Raw genomic sequence first — 20,390 nt, 5'->3', positions numbered from 1 at the left:
TGGTATATGTATACCATGGAGTACTATTCAGCTATAAGAAATAATGGTGATATAGCATCTCTTGCATTTCCCTGGATAGAGCTGGAACCCATTCTACTAAGTGAAGTATTCCAAGAATGGAAAAATAAGCACCACATGTACTCACCATCAAATTGGTTTCACTGATCATCACCTAAGAGCACATTTAGGAATAACATTAATCAGGTGTCAGGGAGATGTTGGGGGGATGGGTGTATAGATACATAATGTGTGCGATGTGCACCATCTAGTGGATAGACACGCTTGAAGCTCTGTCTCAGGAGGAGAGGGGGGCAAGGGCAATATACATATGCTAAACTTTTGTACCCCCATAATATGCTTAATTAATAAAAGAGAAAGAAAAAAAAAAACAGAGACACACACAGAGACAATCCAATCATATGTTGATTAGAAGTGTTTTTACTAAAGGAAGGTGGTTCATGAGTTTTTATGTACTGTAAGAAATAAACGGGCAAGAATATGCAAAACTATTGACACTAAACAGATATGCAGCAGTCTGATGGTATGATAGAGCACAATGCTATCAAACTTTTCTTCTTCACTGTTTCATGTTTCAGAAAACATAGTTCTACCTCTTGTCTGTTGGGAATAATGCTGCTAAAAACATGGGTTTACAAATTCCTGTTTGTGTTGCTGCTTTTAATACTTTTGGGTATTAATATATATGGAATTGCATAGTAATACGGTAATTCTAAGTTTAATTTTTTGAGGAACCACTATGGTATTTTCCACAAAGTCTGCACCATTTTACATCCCCACCAGCAATGCACAAAAATTCCAGTCTTTCCCTATTCTAGTCAAGTCTTGATGTTTTCAAAAAACTTTTTTATACTAACCATATTAGTAGGTATGAACTGGTAACTCATTGTAGGTTTAACTACATTTTTCTGAGGATTGGTGATGGTGAACCTATTTTCATGTGCTTATTAGCCATGTTTGTATCTTCCTTGAAGAAATGTTTATTCAAGTCTTTTTAATTGGATGTTGTTGTTGAGCTGCAGGTGTTCTTTACATATGCTGGATATGAATATCTTATCAGATATATGATTTCCAAACATTTTCCTTTTGATGAACAAGGGTTTTTAATTATAATGAATTCCAACTTATCTATTTTTTTCTTTTGTTTTCTATGTCTTTGGTGTGCTATACAATAAATTATTTTCAAATTCAATGTCATGAAGATTTCCTCCTATATATTTTTTGGAGATTTTTATGGCTTTAGAACTTACAGTCAGATCTTTAATCCATTTTGAGTTAAATTTTGTAGATAGTGTAAGTAAGTGCATGTGAAAATCTAGTTATTGCAACACAATTTGTTTAAAAGATTGTCCTTTCCCTGTTGAAGGGTCTTGTCATCTTTGTTGAAAATTAGTACAGTGTATATGCAAGGGTTTATTTCTGGGCTTCCTTTTTTTAGTTCATTGGAAATATTTAGTGCTCTTAATTTGTCACCCAAAGTAATGTATCAACTTGCAATAAGTACAAAAGCATCTTGGAGACAATTTCCGTCTTTTTTAAAAATCTTAAAATTTTAAGGGGTTACAAATGTTTTTATTTCATGGAAAACAAGAATGGAGGTGGATGGGAGGTGGTGGGGGATAAAAATTTACAATTTCTGTCCTTTAATTTTAGCTTTTACTGTACATGATTGAGAATTCAGATTTTTATTTTTTATTATCCACAAGGATAAAAAAGGAAAATCAGTGGAAGAAGACATTACACAATTGTTAATCACATAAATGCAAAGAACGGAAAGCAGCACTAACCAGTAATGATGATTGTCCTTCTCTGTTCAGGCCGCTATAACAGATATACCATAGACTTTGTGGCTTATAAACAACAGAATTGAATTGCTCACAGTTTTGGAGGCTAAGAATTTCAAGATCAAGGTGCTGGCAGATTTGGTGTCTCGGCAAGGCCTGCATAGACAGCCATCTCCTTGCTATAACCTCATGTCATGGAAAGAGTGAAGGATCTCATTGGAATCTCTTTTATAAGGTCACTAATCTCATTCATATACATGCCCAGTAAAAACATAGAATAAAAAATTGGAAAATGTTTAAATTTTGATCAAGGTTGTTAATAAAGCTGATTTTCACTGTTTTATTCGTACTTCTTCAAATTATCTGTGATATGATTTTTAAAGTATACAAAATAAGGATTCATTGACCTAGAGGTTAAAGATAAATTTTGAGGGTTATTTTCAGGCAAAGTAGAGTTCAAGACAAAGAAGTACACTGCAGAGATGATAAAAGGAGGAAGTCCACAGAAAAACATAAAAATCAAAATGATGAACGCATTAAGAATGATTCAAAATGATATGAAATATAAAAAGACAGAATAAAATGGAGAAATAAATTCATGATTATGATTGGAATCCTTTCTTAGTAATTGATATAAATAAAAATCAATTCCTCAGAAAGAAGAAACTACTTGAACTCACTTTAATATGAAATAGATAATATGAATGGCTACGTATCTATTAAGAAAAAATATGTATTCTTAAAAAATGCAGACAGTGGATGTTAAATGTTCTCACCACAAACTATGTGAGAGAATGCATTTGTTATTTAGCTAGATTTAACCTTTCCACAATGTACATATACTTTAAAACTTTGTGTTGTACATGATAAATACATACAATTTTATTTGCAAATATAAAATATAATTTTAAGAAAGAACTATATAAAAACCCTTCCCCAAAAGTAATCTATGGGCCCCTAATAATTCATTAGAGAATGTTACCAAACATTTAAATAAGCAATAATGCCAATTGTAAGTTATCACTTGCAGAATACAGAAGAGGAATAAACACATCCCAACTCATTTTGTGAAGCCATCATTATGTGATACCAAACCAAGATAAAGAGATAACAAGAAAGAAAGAATGAAACATATAAACTAATATCTTTCAAAGCTATGCACACAAAATTTCTAAAAAAATTAACAAACCAAATTCAGTAATGTACTATAAATAATAGATAAAAATAATAAATGATATTAAAAGTAATAAATAACAGCAATACATAAGAAAATAATAACAATAATTGACCAAAGATTTATTCTAGGTATTCAAGATTAGTTCAATATTCAAAAATCCATGTAATACATTATATGAAGAGGCACAAAAGGCAAAATCATATGATCCTATCAATTAACACTAAAAGTATTTGCAAAACTCAGTACTATTAGCAACAAAAAACTCATAAACTAGGTATTGGGGGGAATTTCCTCAAGCTCATAATGATTATCTTTAAACAAAACAAAGCAAAAACCCTGTCAATAGCATTATACTTAAAAAAGTGGGGGATAGCTTTTAAAAAAATTCCACTGGACCAATTAGACATCCAAAAATAAAAAAAAATTCAATAGGGATTGCATTGAATCTGTAGATCACTTTGGGTAGTATAGACATTTTAACAATGTTGATTCTTCCGATCCACAAGCATGGTATGGTTTCCCACCTGTTTACCTGCTCTGCGATTTCCTTCCTCAGTGTTTCATAGTCTCTCTGTAGAGGTCTTTCACCTCCTTAGTTAAATGTATTCTTAGGTACTTCATTTTCTTTGTTGATATTGTGAAGGGTATTAAGTCTTTGATGTTGTTCTCAGTTGGACTGTTATTGGCATATATGAATACCTCTGAATTGTGTGTATTGATTTTGTACCCTGAGACTCTACTGAATTCATTTATCAGTTCCAGGAGTTTCTTGGTTGAATCCTTCGGTTTTCCTAGATATAATATCATAGCATCAGCAAAGAGTCAGAGTTTGATCTCTTCTGTCCCCATTTGGACACTCTTGATTCTGCTCTCTTGCTGGATTGTTCTTGCAAGGACTTCCAGCACTATGTTGAATAGCAGTGGGGACAGTGGGCAACCTTGTCTGGTTGCAGTTCTAAGTGGAAATGCTTTCAATTTTTCCCCATTCAGTATGATGTTGGCTGTGGGTTTGTCATATATGACTTGTATCACTTTTAGGTAGGCCCTATCTATGCCTATTTGTTAAGCATTCTTATCACAAAAGGGTGTTGAATTTTGTCAAATGCTTTTTCTGCATCTATTGAGAGGATCATACGGTCTTTGTTTTTGCTTCTCTTTATGTGGTGTATTACATTTATAGATTTGCGTGTGTTGAATCATCGCTGCATCTCTGAAATGAAGCCCACTTGGTCATGATGGATTAGTTTCTTGATAAGCACCTCCATTTGATTTGCTAGGATTATATTGAGAATTTTTGCATCTATATTCATAAGGGATATTGGTCTGTAGTTTTCTATTTTTTTTGCATCCTTTCCTGGTGTTGATATTAGAGTTATGTTGGCTTCATAAAATGTGTTGGGGAGGATTCCGTCTTTCTCGCAATCCCTATTAAATTACCAACATCATTTTTCACAGATATAGAAAAAATAATTTTATGCTTTCTATGGAACCAGAGAAGACCCCGTTTAGCAAAAGCAATTTTAAGCAATAAGAACAAAATGGGAGGTATTAATTTACCAGACTTCAAACTATACTACAAGGCTGTGGTTATTAAAACACCTTGGTATTTGCACAAGAACAGGGACACAGACCAGTGGAACAGAATTGAGAATCCAGATATAAAACCATCCTTATATAGCCATCTAATCTTTGACAAAGCAGACAAAAACATACTCTGGGGAAAAGAATCCTTATTCAATAAATGGTGCTAGGAAAACTGGATAGCCACATGTAGAAGACTGAAACAGGACCTACACCTTTCATCCCTCACAAAAATCAAATCACGGTGGATAACAGACTTAAGTCTTAGGTGTGAAACTATTAGAATTCTAGAAGAAAATGTGGGAAAGACTTTTATAGACATTGGCCTAGGCAAAGAATTTATGAAGAAGATCCCCAAGGCAATCACAGCAACAACAAAAATAAATAAATGGGACCTGATCAAATTAAAAAGCCTCTGCACAGCCAAAGAAACTGTCATGAGAGTAAATAGACAAACTACAAAATGGGAAAAAGTTTTTGCATGCTACACATCTGATAAAGGACTGATAACTAGAATCTATTTAGAACTTGGAAAATCAGCAAGAAAAAAATCAAACAACCCTATCAAAAAGTGGGCAAAGGACACGAACAGAAATTTTTCAAAAGAAGACAGAACAATGGCCAAAAAACATGAAAAAATGCTCAATATCTCTAATCATCAGGGAAATGCAAATCAAAACCACAATGAGATATCACTTATCTCCAGTGAGAATGGCCTTTATCAAAAAGTTCCATAACAATAAATGTTGGCGTGGATGTGGAGGGACAGGAACAGTCATACACTGCTGGTGGGATTGCAAACTAGTGCAACCTCTGTGGAAAGCAATATAGAGATACCTTAAACAGATGCTAGTAGACCTACCATTTGATCCAGCAATCCCATTATTGGGCATCTACCGAAAAGAACAAAAGACATTCTATAAAAAAGACATCTCCACCTGAATGTTTATAGCAGCACAATTCACAATTGCGAAGATGTGGAACAACCCAAGTGCCCATCAATACATGATTGGATTAATAAAATGTGGTATATGTATACCATGGAGTATTACTCAGCGATAAGAAATAATGGTGATATAGAATCTCTTATGTTCTCCTGGATAGAGTTGGTGCCCATTCTACTAAGTGAAGTATTCCAAGAATGGAAAAATAAGCACCACATGTACTCACCAGCAAATTGGTTTCACTGATCATCACCTACGAGCACATTCAGGAATAACATTAATCAGGTGTCAAGCAGATGTGGTGGGGGGAGGGGATGGGTGTATACCTACATAATGAGTGCAATGCGCACTGTCTAGGGGATGGACAGGTTTGAAGCTCAGCCCCCAGGCAGGGGGCAAGGGCAATATATGTAACCTAAACATTTGTACCCCCACAATATGCTGAAATAATAATAAAAAAATGAAAAAATAAAAAATTTATTGTTGTGTTAAAAGTCTCCCACCCTCAACCATCCTTTTCTTGGGGTAGCTCTACTGTCCAATGAATGATAAATGAGGGCAGCACTGCTAATACTATTTCTTAATTTTATAAGAAAAATAAAAGAATTATAAAAAATCTCCCACCGTTTATAAAAATTAGCTCAAAATATATCATGAATTTAAATGCAAAATAGAGAATGACACCTTTTAGAAATATCATAGCAGAAAGTATTTATGGCCAGGAATGACAGAGAATTCAACATACTTGACACAAAAAGGATACAAAAAGAAAAAAAGGTCTTATCAAAATAAAAATTAAGAAAATATATTAGTCTGAGAAAATAATTTACAGACTTGGATAAAACATGTGCAAAGCACATATCCAAAAAATATAACGTGTCTAGAAAGCATAAAATCTCTCAAAACTCAACATTTATAAAAATACAAATAATCTATTTAAAAATGAGCAAAAGATATGAATAGACTTTTCACTGAAGAGGATATACAGATGCCAAATAAATGCATTAAACATGTTCAGTATTATTACATATTGGGAAAGCACAAATTAAAACCATGGTAAGATATTAATATAAACCTATTAGAATGGCTCAAATAAAAAATGATGGTACTATCTAACGTTGATGAGGATGCCAAAAATACTGGGTCATTCATGTAGTATTGGTGGGACTCTCAAATGGTACAGACATTCAGGTTTCTTTAAAAGAAGTTTAACAGCTCCTGTTAAAATTAAATAAATAGAAATGTTCCAGAAACCATGGTTAAAATTAAGGGGAGGCCTAGATTATAATTAAAAATGTGCACAAAATTTTGCTTGACAGTGTAATTTGGAGCTCCACTGTCTTATATAGTAGCCACTAGCCACAAGTGGTTAAGTTTAAAATAAAACAAAATTGAAATTTCAATTCTGTAGTCGCACTATTCACATGTCAGGGCTCAATAGCCACGTAGGACAGTGGAAATGTAGACCATTTCTAGGAAGGCAGAGAGGTTTGTTGGAACACACTGATCCAGAGACCAACCTGAATGAGTCCAAAACCCATTATCCACACTTCCTCCTGGTGATAAGTATAGTGGATCACAAAAAGGAGGAGCATATCCAGGATCACAGTGACAGTTATGGAAACTATTACAAACCTAAAAAACCAAAATCAAATAAAAAATAAGAATGTTTATATGCAACATAAAAATTAGTGCATTGCTTGTGATTGTTAGTCAATGTAAATTCTTAAACTAATGTAATTTAGTACATTATATAAGTAGATTGTATTCTAATTGAAAAATAATTTTTAAAATAAAAAGCAATATAATAAATGTCCATGCAATACCTCTTAAACACCAGAGTGGTTTCCTCTCATCTCTTCTAATTTTAAATAAAAGTAAATAATATCTTGATACAATTGAAATGCATTATGTTAGAAACACATATAAATTTATGAAGCTACAAAGTAGAAAGTGGTTGGAGGAAAAATTGATTATGAATTGTGCTAGATTTAAGAAAAATAGCTGTGATTAGAGCCAACTTTTATAGAAAACGAAAAAAAAAGTAAAAAAAGAAACAGAAAAGAAACTGTAAATAATAGGATGTGTAAGTGATTTCGGGGAAAATGTTTCAAAACAGTCAAGTCACTTTTTTTCTGAATTACTATATAAAATATGAATCATCAGTGTGGCAGCAGAAAATGACCACAAAGTGTAAGCCAAATACATGTTTGGAAAAAACTGTAAACTTTACAAAGTTTCTATGACCCAGTAGAAATTTTGACAATGAATGGACAAATAGAAATAAAAGTGACAAATGTGAACATACATACTTAAGAACTGTATCATTAATTATCAAATAAATGCAAATGAACAATACATTTAGCATATAAAGGAGTTTAGAAAGATTGATAGACTAGTTTAGCCAGAATATGAAGAAATGCATTTTTTGTACACGATAGGTGGGAACAAAACCAGGCATAATATTAATATTTTTTGAAGACAATATCATACTTATGAAAATATTAATGGTGCATATATTTAAACCACATTTCATTGCTCAAATTTAATATGTCAGCTAAATGTGCAAAGATGAATGAATGTACAATGTCTGCTGTACCACTAGTTGCAATACTTAAATTAAAATTTAACATTATCCTAAAGACCAACAGTAAATCACTTTTCAAATATAGTATAGAAGATCTGCACAAAGAAATAAATCGAAGCCATTGAAGGACTTAACAGATCTGAATGAATATTAAGTGTGTATACTAATAAATATGTACAAGTGCACATACACTTAATTATATGTAAAATGTACATGTATGTGTAAATTAATATGTGTAATCTTTAATAAATCCATTTTTACAATTCATCATCTGAAATATAACATTATAATACGGAATTATGATTTATTTTGCATTTTTGCATAAGGATCAAAGCTTATTTACTTATCAGGCATATAACAATTTGATTGTACATATAAATTATGTAAAAATCATGTTTTCCTTATTTGACTACAATTTCTAAAAGAAATTCCAACTTTGGATAATCCTGAACCTTATTATTTTCCTGGAAAATGTTATTGACATGGATTAAAATGACTATGCTTAAAAACAGAATAACTGTTACATACCCCGTGCCCCTGGCATGTTTTGTTTGAGTCACAAAGTGTTAGGTTTTTATTTTCCAGTCTATTTCTGCAATATCCATTTTGACATACCTAAAATGTTAAAGCAACTAACATCAAAAAATTTAAAAGCAAAGTCAAAAGCTGAGCACCTGCATTTTGTTCATGAACTATATGTGTGATATATACACACAACACATGAATATGGATTCCATGACATTTGTGCATTCTAATAAAAGAGCTTTAAATCAACATAAAAATGGTATGCTATTATTTCATAAAATATTATATTATCTTATAGTCCTGTGTATAAGAATGACTAAAAGGAAAGCAGTTAATTTTAATTGTTTATTCACTGATTAGTTTATCTATACTGAAAAGCTATGTATTGATTAGCTTATCTATATGCCCCAAAGAAATTTCTTTTCAATTATAAAAGAATTGTGCTGAGATGTGCTTGACTCTCCTAGCCCACATAAATGAAGTTTGATAAACTCTTCTCTCGATCTAAGTTTTACAAATAACAAATTTAAAGAGCTCTCTATCACAACCAATGGTAAACAAATTTGTAGTACTAGAATAACACCTATCTCCATGTAGTATAGTATTCATTTGGTATATTAGTATGTTAAATTTGAGTGTTTTACTTAGAAATTTTATTCTAATTAATAAAGAAGATATACATATTTTATTCATATTGATAAATAAGAAAAATTGTATATCTAATCTATTTATCTATATTCATATAGGCATAGATGAAGATGCAGATATACATTAAATTTGATTTTTCCAAAGAAGCCACATTAAATAAAGGTAAGTTAAAGAATTTTCTATTTTCCTACCTCTCGGAAACCAAATCAACAATTTAGAATAACACATGAAAAAAAGTACATCTTTGGTGAATTTTTAAAATAGCCATGGAAAGGCTCCAATTTGACAAACTTGGCACACAAAATAATTCTCTTTTATTAATGAGAGTAAAGAAGAATAAAAAGAGGCATATTTTTAAAATTTCAGAATATCATGGGGGTACAAATGTTTTGGTTAGATGAATTGCTTTTGCACTGATTGAGTCAAACTTATGTGTGCCCATCACCCAGAGAGTGTATATTGTACCCGTTAGGTATGATTTCAGAAATCCCCTCCACCCTTGATTGAATTCTGTTGAATTTAACTTCTAACTGTGCACATGAGTGCTGATCACTTAGCTCCAATTTAATAGCGAGTACATGTGGTGTTTGTAATAACCATTCTTGTGATACTTCACTTAGGAGAATGGTCTCCAGATCCATCCAGACTGTTGCAAAAGGAATTAATTCACCTCTTTTATGGGTGAATATTACTCCATGGTGTACATATACCACATTTTATTAATCTACTCATGACCTGATGGGTACTCAGGTTGATTCCACATCTTTGTGATTGTGAATTATGCTGCAATAAACATTCAAGTGAAAGTGTCTTTTTGGATTAAATGAGTTTTTTCCCCCTTTGTTTAAATACCCAGTAGTGGAATTGCTGGATCAAATGGGAAGAGGTCTACTATTAGTTTCTTCAGGAATCTCCATACTATTTTCTATAGAGGCTGTAGTAGTTTGCAGTCCCACCAATATTGTGTGAGTGTTCCTTTCTCTCCACATCCATGGCAGCATCTATTGTTTTGGGTCTTTTTGATAAAAGCCATTCTCACTGAGGTTATGCAATATCTCATTGTAGTTTTGATTTGCATTTCCCTGATGATGAAATACATGGAGCATTTTTTCATATTTTTATTGGCTGTTAGTCTATCTTCTTTTGAAAAGCTTCTGTTCTTGTCTTTTGTCCACTTTTTAATGGGTTTGTTAGATTTTTTTTCTTGCTGATTTGTTGAGTTCTTTGTAGATTCTGTTTATAAGCCCTTTATCAGATGTATATAGCAAGTGAATATTTTCTGGCATTCTGTAGGTTGTTTATTTGCTCTGTTGATTATTTCCTTGGCTGTGCAGAAGATTGCTAATTTAACCAAGTTCCATTTATTTATTTTTGTTTTTGCCATGATTGCCATTGGGGTCTTTGTCATAAATTCTTTGCCTAGGCTGATACCTAGAAGAGTTTTTCCAATACATTCTTCTAGAATTCTTATGGTTTCATGTCTTGGATTTAAGTCTTTTTATCCATCTTGAGTGGTGAGAGATATGGATCCTGTTTCAATCTTCTACATGTAGCTATCCAATTTTCCCAGCACCATTTATTGAATAAGGATTATTTTCTCTAGTGTACATTGTTGTCTGCTTTGTCAAAGATCAGATGGGAATATGAGATTGGTTTTATATCTGGGTTCTCTGTTCTGTTGCATTGGCCTGTGTCTCTATTTTTATGGCAATAGCTTGCTACTTTGGTTCCTATAGCCTTATACTATAGTTTAAAGTCTGGTAAAGTGATGCCTCCAGTTTTGCAATAGCAGTCCTAAGGGGAAGATTTATAGCCTGAAATCTAAAAGACAGAAAGTTTACAAATGAACAATCTAATGAATCATCTCAAGGAACTAGAAAAGGAAGAGTATATAAAACCCAAACCCAGCAGAAAGAAAAAAAAGAATTAACTAAAGGAAGAGCAGAATGAAATGAAATCAAAACCAAAACAACACAAAAATACAGAAGATCAGTGAAAGAAGAAGTTGGTTTTTTGAAAAGATAAACAAAACTGAAAGACCTCTTGCTAGATTAAGCAGAAACAGAAAAAAAAGGACCCAGTAAAGTCAATCAGAAATGAAAATGGAGATTTTACAACAGATACACAGAAATACAAAATGGCATCTGTGAATACTATAAAAATGTCTATACACATAAAATCAAAAATGTTGGCAAAAATCATTTGTTAAATCAATTGTTAAAATGTTGGTACTACTCAAAGTGATTTACAGATTCAGCACAATCCTGAAAATACCATCATCATTTTTTTGTGGATATAGAAAAAATAATTCTACACTTCATTTGGAACTAGAAAAGAACCCAGATAGCCAAAGCAACCTTAAGCAAAAGGAAAAAGAGGCATTTTGAAGACAAGAAATTTAAGAACTTCTTGAGATTTTGAAATAAACCTGAAGGCCATTTGTGGATAAAATGAAGTGAGAAAACACCACATCGATGACAATGGCAAAGGAGAGAGACTAGTTATCAGCCTAACAATGCTTTAGAAAAGCTGTGGCCTCAGAACCATAAGGAAAACCTGAGGAATAAATGCTGAAAGGACAGGAATAGGAAGGGTGGCTAAATTGTGGTATTATCTATGGAAATATGTCCACAAAACCACAGAACTACTTATTTTTCAGCATCCATTACTGACCTCTCCTTCTTTTTCTCAATTACAGAACTCAGGCAACACACTTGTTATCCCAAGAGAGACGATTTAGAAGGGTAATTTCTTTCCTAAAGAAATTGAATTGCTGTTGCCTACAGAATTCAGTCTTCCAGTGGGGTCTGTCCTCTAGAGTAAGCACTATTCAATTAAACTACTGGAAGTATCATGGTTCCAAAGCCACCTTCCAAGATGAAAACAGACATTTGACAAACATTTGTCACATAGAAAAAGATCCCAATTAGGTCCCAATGAGGTTTTCAAGATCTCTAATCATCACAAAAATGCAAATTAAGACCTCAGTTAGTTACCAACTCACACTTGTTAAATTAGCTATTATTAAAAGTATAAAAACTAACAAGTGTTGGTTATGATGTGGAGAAAAGGGAACCCTTATACCATTGTAAATTAGCACAACCTCTGGGAAACAGTACAGTTCCTCAAAACACTAAAAAGAGAATTATCGTATAATCCAGCAATCCCACTACTGGGTATATACTGAATGGAACTGAAATTTGTATGTCTGCATTTCCATGTTCATTGTAGCACTATTCAAAATAGCCAAGATATGGAAACAACCTAAATGTCCATCAACAAATGAATAGATTTTTTAAAAATTGTGACACACACACACACATATACATACACACAGGAACACTGTTGAACCTTTAAAAAACCCAGGAAATTCTGTCATTTGCAAAAATGTTGATGAACCTACATGTTGTTATGTTTAAGTGGAATAAACCAGGCACAGAGAGATAAATGCCTTATGACCTCATTCATATGTGAAATCTAAAAAAGTCAAACTCATAAAAGGAGAAAGTAGAATGGGGGTTACCAGAGGCTTGGGGGGCTGGTGGACAGGGAAAGGGGGGAGACTCGGTTAATGATTATAAATTTACAGTTAGGAATTTTTGTGTTCTATGACACAGCAAGGTGAGTGTAGTTAATAATAATGTCTTATATTTTTCAAAATAGCTAAATATTTGAGGTGATATATATGCTAATTACATCGATATATTTACTTCATAACATATACATGTATCAAAACAGCACATTGAATCCCATAGAAATACACACTTTTTATTTGCCAGTTAAAAAGAAGACTATAAAAATGATGTAGGAGTAAACTGTCATGCCAGCCCAGTGTTCCCACAACATCAACAAGGAAAGGCCAAATAAATGACCTGAATTATACTTTATAGGCATCACTGATACTTGAATGCAATGCATACCCATCAACTAAAATTCCAAACTGGGAGGACATTTCAAAAGTCGGACAACAGTCTCTCTGCCCTTCTTTTCTTTTCTCTTCTTTTCCCTCTCTTCTCTCACCCACTTTCTTTCCTCCATAGAGACATTGGTGAGGATATTTGCTTAATTCCAATGTTATGTGGGATAGCAGTTAACTATCACAGCAATCTTCAGTGGCATATGTATGTCTATCTTCCATCTGGTTTATTTCAATTGTGGTCACTGTAATTGTCTTTTTTCTGTACATAAGATACCATTTCACTCTCATTACTTTTAAGACACATTTTTTTTTTGGTCTTTAATTTTCAGAAATTCTATTATGCCATATCCTTCTGTGGATATCACTAGGTTTTTCCTACATGAAGTTTGCCCAGCTTCTTCAATCTGTAGGTTTATTCCTTTTGCCAAGTTTGTACACTTAGGTATAATTTCCTCAAATACTTTTTTTGTCCTTAACCTCATTCTCCTATTCCTCCAGAATGACTATGCCATCAGTGTTGTATCTTCATTTACACTCCCACATGTCTGAGTCTCTATTCTTTTTTTTTCTCCAGTCCATTTTCTTTCTGTTCAGCTTGGCTATTTTCTATTGCTCTTTTTTCAGCTTTCTGATTCTTTCCCCAGTCCTCTTTATTCTGCTCCTGAATCCAGCACTTTATATTTTGATTTTTATGTTTTTAAGTTCTAAATTTTCTGATTGATTCATCTTTGTATCTTCTAATTTGGGCTGAAACTTTCTATTGCTACATTAGATTAGAGCATGTCTGTGATTGCTCAGTGACGTGTTAATGATGGCTGCTTTACACTCTTTGAAAACAACTCTAATATCTGTGTTATAATGTTGGTATTTGTTGATTGTCTTAACTCATTCAAGTTAAGATTTTCCTGGTTCTTGATATGAAGAGTGACTTTTTATTTTTGTTTTTATTCTTATTTTAGCATATTGTGGGGGTACAAAAGTTTAGGTTATGTATATTGCCCTTGCCCCACCACCCCCCCTCCCCGAGTCAGAAAGAGTGACTTTTGATTGAAACCTAGACATTTTGGATATTATGTTATGAGACTCTGAATCTTGTTAAACCTTCTGTTTTAGTTAAAACTCCAGTGGGGTGAAAGGAGTACTGCCTCATCATTGCCATGTATGTTTGGAAGTACAGGTTCCATGAATACCTGGGGTGTGAGGGGCTCCTAAACATTGCTATATTGTGTGAGAACAGGCTCTCCACTAGGTCTCTGTTAACACCATGGGAGGTATGGAGGTAGGGCACATTTTTTTATGTGCCCTTGGCTGATGTGGAGCAGTTAAGTTTGCAAGTGTACTGCTTTGCTGGGCTGCTCCTTTGGCTCGAGAAGGCAGGCTTTCCTTGGGACTTCTTTTTGTCTGTGCATCTTGGCATTTCTGAATTGCTGTACACTCTGGCGCTTACTTTGGGACATATGAGGCAAAAAGAAAAGAGAATTCACTGTTATTTTGTTCCTTAGTTTCCGAGACCTTAGCTGGTCTGCCTTTTTGGTCACCTTTCAGAGTCTTCTTATGGTTTTACACATAATGGCCAGGTATTTTTAGCTGTACATGATGGAAGGAAGAGGAAAAAGTATGCCAGGTCCATCTTTCTAGATTCTCAAATCCTTCTCCAATGTTTTTAAATTATAATATAATGTACTTAGTTAATCATAATATATTTATCAATATTTTTCTTATAACACATTTTGTGTCTTATGCTTCTTTAAGAAATCTTAAAGTGTACCAGACATTTCACTTGAGTTTCCTTTGAGAATCTTTATGAAAATATTTTGATCTGCATTGCTCTGAAGTAATATTTTCTGTTATGGTCTATGGGTCAATTTCTTTATCTTTTTACCAATACTGCATTGTCTTAATTACTTTAAATTTATCATACATCTTGACACTTAGTAATGTTCTTGCATGTATGCAGGTCTTCTTTGATTCTCTAATAATCCTTTGTAACTTTCAGTGTAAAGATTGGGTAGAAACTATTTGCAAACTAACCATTTGATAAAGGGCTAATATCCAGAATCTACAAAGAACTCAAACAAATCAGCAAGAGACAAACAAATAAACAAACAGCACCATTAAAAAAGGTGTGCCAAGACATGAGAAGTTTTTGGAAAGAAGATAGCCAAATGGCCAATAAAAATATGAAGAAATGCTTAACATCATTAATTACTGTAATTTGCATCACAGTAATGCAAATTAAAACCACAGCGAGATATCACCTTACCAGAATGGCCATTACTAAAAAGTCAAAAACAATTGATGGTGGCATGGATGCAGAGAGAAAGGAAGGTTTATATACTGTTGTTAGGATTGCAAATTAATACAACCTCTATGGAAAAGAGTATGGAGATTCCTCAAAGAACTAAAAGTAGACCTACCATCTGATCGAGGAATCCCACTACTTGTTATCTACCCAAAGGAAAAGAAGTCATTTTATCAAAAAGACAGCTGCACTCAAATGTTTTTTGCAGCACAATTCACAATTGCAAAGATGTAGAATCAACCCAAGTACCCATCAATTCATGAGTGGATTAACAAAATGTGTTTGTGTCTACCCACACACACCATGGATTACTATGCAGTCATAAAAATAATGTATTTTGAAGATATTTGGATGGAACTGGAGACCATTCTCCTAAGTGATGAGCGGCACATGGGCAATATATATAACCTGAACTTTTGTACCCTATAATAAGCTGAAAAAAAAAAGAATGGAAAAACAAACACCATATGTACTCTCCAATAATTTGGAACTAATTGATGGGCACACATGGACACACACAGAAGTAAAAGTCATTGGAAGTCAGGAATAGTAGAGTAGAGAGGAGGAAGGGTTAAAAACCCTACCTAACCTGTACAATGACACTATTTTGGTGATGGGAACTCTAAAAGACATGACTCAAGCATTATGAAACCTATGCATATAACAAAAACATTTGTACCCCCTTAATATTTTGAAATAAAAAATTACATAAATTGAAGAAATATGTTTAAAGGAATCTATAGAAAAATACAAAATAAAAAATGATAGACGGTGAAGAGTTCCTTTGACCAACAAAAATTCTGACCTCTGAATCTTAAGATCATGTAGTAACCAATATTTGTAACAGCATTTATACATAAAAATATTAAGATGTCTCTCTCTCACATACATTTGCACATACATATACACAGACACACAAACACACACATACATATAGTATTAAGTAAAGATTTGTTTACCATTTCATGATCACATATACTACCATTGTATGTATAGGAAATATCTTTTACTCCCATTTTGTATCGATAAGATGCAGACACACATAGCTTGCCTCTGTAGAACACATATTGAACATCATAATTTTCTGGTGATATTAGCTGTGTACTTTTCCAGTAACAAACTAACTTTCCACAAAGAGCATCCCTGGAAAAATAAGGCAGAAAAAAATCACCCATTTGTCACTTAAATACACAATATATTAGGTAAATTATGATTCAAAATATGAGGATAATTCAAAATGTTACTTTGATCATACCACCAAAGAGATTCAGAATATATAGCATTTTATAAAGTACAAGATGTAAATTCTCCTGGATATCCTAGGTGCATCTTTCATTTGTGTAAAATGACTCTTTGAAACACAAACGCACACACATGCACACACATACTTGTACATGCATTTGGAAAATGCATACTTTTTAAAAATACCTACGTAAAAAGACAATTTTTACGAAGACAGTTTCCAAAATTATCTATCTGTGAATTCACTTCTTGTGTACATACATAATCAGCACTCTGAGCAACTGAAAACATAAATAAAGAAGTTCTAATTACTGGTGTTTAAAAAATCATTATAAACTAGAACTATAAATTAATATTGGCACATCTTAACGATAATAATTCTGATTTAGTACAATCCACTTGAATAGCAGAAGTAGGAGACTTTGTATTTCAGTGAAGAAATGATTGAGAAGTCAGTCATTTGCTCTCATATGTTATTTTAATGTTCCACTCTCTTTCTACCAATCACCTGATATTTGATCAAGGGCCTATTCCTTTTTTTGGTTTTTTAGCTTGAATTATAACTTTTATTTATTTATTTATTTATTTTTATTTCAGAATATTACAGGGCTACAAATGTTTGGGTGACATAAATTTCTTTTCTATAGTTTAAGTCAAAGTTATACATGTACCTATCTCCCAGATACTGTGCATTGTACCTGTTAGGTGTAAATTTACCCATTGCTTCCTCTCCCCACCACCTGCTTGATTTCTGATGGTTTTAGTTCTATATATGCATACACATGTTGATTGATTAATTCCAGTTTAGTAGTGAGTACAGGTGGTGTTTGTGTTTTCATTCTTGGGATAATTTATTTAGAAGCATAGTCTCCAGTTCCATCCAGATTGTTACAAAAGTATTAAATCACCATTTTTTATGGCTTAGTAAGTACTCCATGGTGTGTGTGTGTGTATACATATATACCACATTTTATTAATTCACTCATATATTGATGGGCACTTGGGTTGTTTCCACATCTTTGCAATTGTGAATTGTGTTGCTATAAACATTTTTGAGTGAAGGTGTCTTTAATAAAATGGCTTTTGTCCCTTTCTGTAAATACCTAAGTAGTGAGATTGCTGGATCAAATGTCTACTTTTAGTTCTTTGAGGTATCTCCATACTACTTTCCATAGAGGTTGTATTAGTTTGCAGTCCCACCAGCAGTGTATAAATGTTCCATTATCTCTGCATCCCCACCTGCATCTGTTGGTTTTGGATCTTTTGATAAGAACCATTCCCCTGTCTCTCCGCAGGAACACTCATACACTGCTGGTGGGAATGCAAACTAGTGCAACCCCTATGGAAAGCAATATGGAGATACCTTAAACAGATTCAAGTAGACCTACCATTTGATCCAGCAATCCCATTATTGGGCATATACCCAGAAGAACAAAAGTCATTCTTTAACAAAGACACCTGTACCCGAATGTTTATAGCAGCACAATTCACAATCGCAAAGATGTGGAAACAACCCAAGTGTCCATCAATCCATGAATGGATTAGTAAACTGTGGTATATGTATACCATGGAGTACTACTCAGCTATAAGAAATAACAATGATACGACATCTCTTTGGTTCTCCTGGAGAGAGCTGGAACCCATTATACTAAGTGAAGTATCCAAAGAATGGAAAAACAAGCATCACATGTACTCACCAGAAAACTGGTTTCCCTGATCATCACCTAAATGTACATCAGGGAAGGATACCAATTGGATATCAGACTGGGATGGGGGGAGGGGGGAGGGGATGGGTGTATGCCTACATGACGAGTGCGTTGCACACCCTCTGCAGAATGGTCATGCTTGAAGGTGCAGACCCGGGGAGGTGGGGGGGGAGGGGATAGAGGTATGACTACATGATGAGTGCCAGGTGCACTGTCTGGAGAATGAGAACGGACGCGCTTGGGACTCTGACTCGGGGGGATGGGCGGGACATGGACAATGTATATGACCTAAACTTATGTACCCCCATGATGAGCTGAAATAAAAAAAAATAAAATAAAATAAAAATAAAATTTAAACAAAAAGGGGGGGAAAAAAAAGACAATTCTCATTGGAGTTAGAAGATATCTCAGTGGTTTGATTTGCATTTCCCTGATGATCAGAGACATTTAGCAATTTTTCATATGTGGTGGGCCTTTAGTCTATCTTCTTTTGAAAAGTTTCTGTTCATGTCTTTGGTCCACTTTTTAATGGAATTCTTTCATGTTTTCTTGCTGATTTGCTTGAGTTCTTTGTAGATTCTGATTATCAACCCTTTATCGGATGCAGAGTATGCAAATATTTACTCTCATTCTGCAGGTGGTATATACACTCTGTGATTATTTCCTTGGCTGTGCAGAAGATTTTTAATTTGATAAGGTCCCATTTATTCCTTTTTCTTGTTGCTGTGATCACTTTGGGGTCTTCTTTACAAATTCTTTGCCTAGACCAATATCTATAAGAGTTTACCCAACCTCTTTTTCTAGAATTATTATAGTTTTATGCCTTAGTTTTAAGTCTGTTATTCATTGTGAATTATTTTTTGTGAGTGGTGAGAGGGAAGGATCTTGTTTCAGTCTTCTAAATATGGCTATCCAATTTTTCCAGCACCATTTATTGAATAGGGATTCTTTTCCCCAGTGTATGTTTTTGTCTGCTTTGTCAGAGATCAGATAGCAATAAGTACTTGGCTTTATATCTTGGTTCTCTGTACCTGTCCATGTCTCTGTTGTTGTGCCAGTACCATGCTGTTTTGATTCCTATAGCCTTGTAGTATAGCTTGAAGTCTGGTAAATTGATGCCTCCTTATTTGTTCTTTTTGCTTAAGGTTGCTTTGGGTATTTGGGCTCTTTTCTGCTTCCAAGGGAAGTATATAATTTTTTTTCTAGATCTCCAAAAATTGACATTGGCATTTTACTGGGGATTGCATTGAATTTGTAAATCACTTTGAGTAATATAGATATTTTAACAATATTGATTTTGCCGATCCATGAGCATGATATGTTTTTCCATTTGTTTACATCCTCCATGATTTTCTTCTTCAATGTCCTTGTAGAGGTCTTTCACTTTCTTGGTTAAGTATAACCTTAGGTATTTTATATTTTTTGTTGCTATCATGAAAGGTATGAGTCTTTGATTTGATTCTTATCTTGACTGCTGTTGATGTATAGGAATGCTGCTGATTTCTGTACATTGATTTTGTAACCTGAGACTTTGGTGAGTTTATTTATCAATATCAGGAATCTCTTGGCAGAATCTTTGGGGTTTTCTAAATATAAAATCATATCATCATGAAAGAGTGACAAATTGACCTCTTCTTTTCCCATTTGGATACCCTTGATTTCCTTCTTTTGCCTGATTGCTCTGGCTAGGATTTTCAGCACTATGTTGAATAGAAGAGGTGATAATGGGCAACTTTGTCTGGTTCCAGTTCTAAGTGAGAATGGTGTCAATTTTCCCCCATTACCTAATGATGTTGGCTGTGGGTTTGTCATGTTGTTTTTGTAATATTGAGGTATGTTCCATCTATGCCTATTGTGTTAAACATTCTTATCATAAAAGGCTGCTGAATTTTGTCAAATGCTTTTTCAAAAAATCTATTAAGAGGATCATATGGTCTTTGTTTTCATTTCTACATAT

The 20,390-nt window shown here is 33.5% G+C and overlaps 1 pseudogene; it reads left to right on the top strand.

Annotated features, from left to right (window-relative positions):
* Positions 1-6,012: 6,012 nt before the first annotated feature.
* On the top strand, positions 6,013-6,099 carry LOC123626759 (annotated as a pseudogene).
* The last annotated feature ends 14,291 nt before the right edge of the window (positions 6,100-20,390 follow it).

This window comes from Lemur catta, chromosome 22 (assembly GCF_020740605.2).
Source record: "Lemur catta isolate mLemCat1 chromosome 22, mLemCat1.pri, whole genome shotgun sequence".
NCBI lineage: Eukaryota > Metazoa > Chordata > Mammalia > Primates > Lemuridae > Lemur > Lemur catta.
This window is presented reverse-complemented; position numbering and strand designations above follow the sequence as displayed.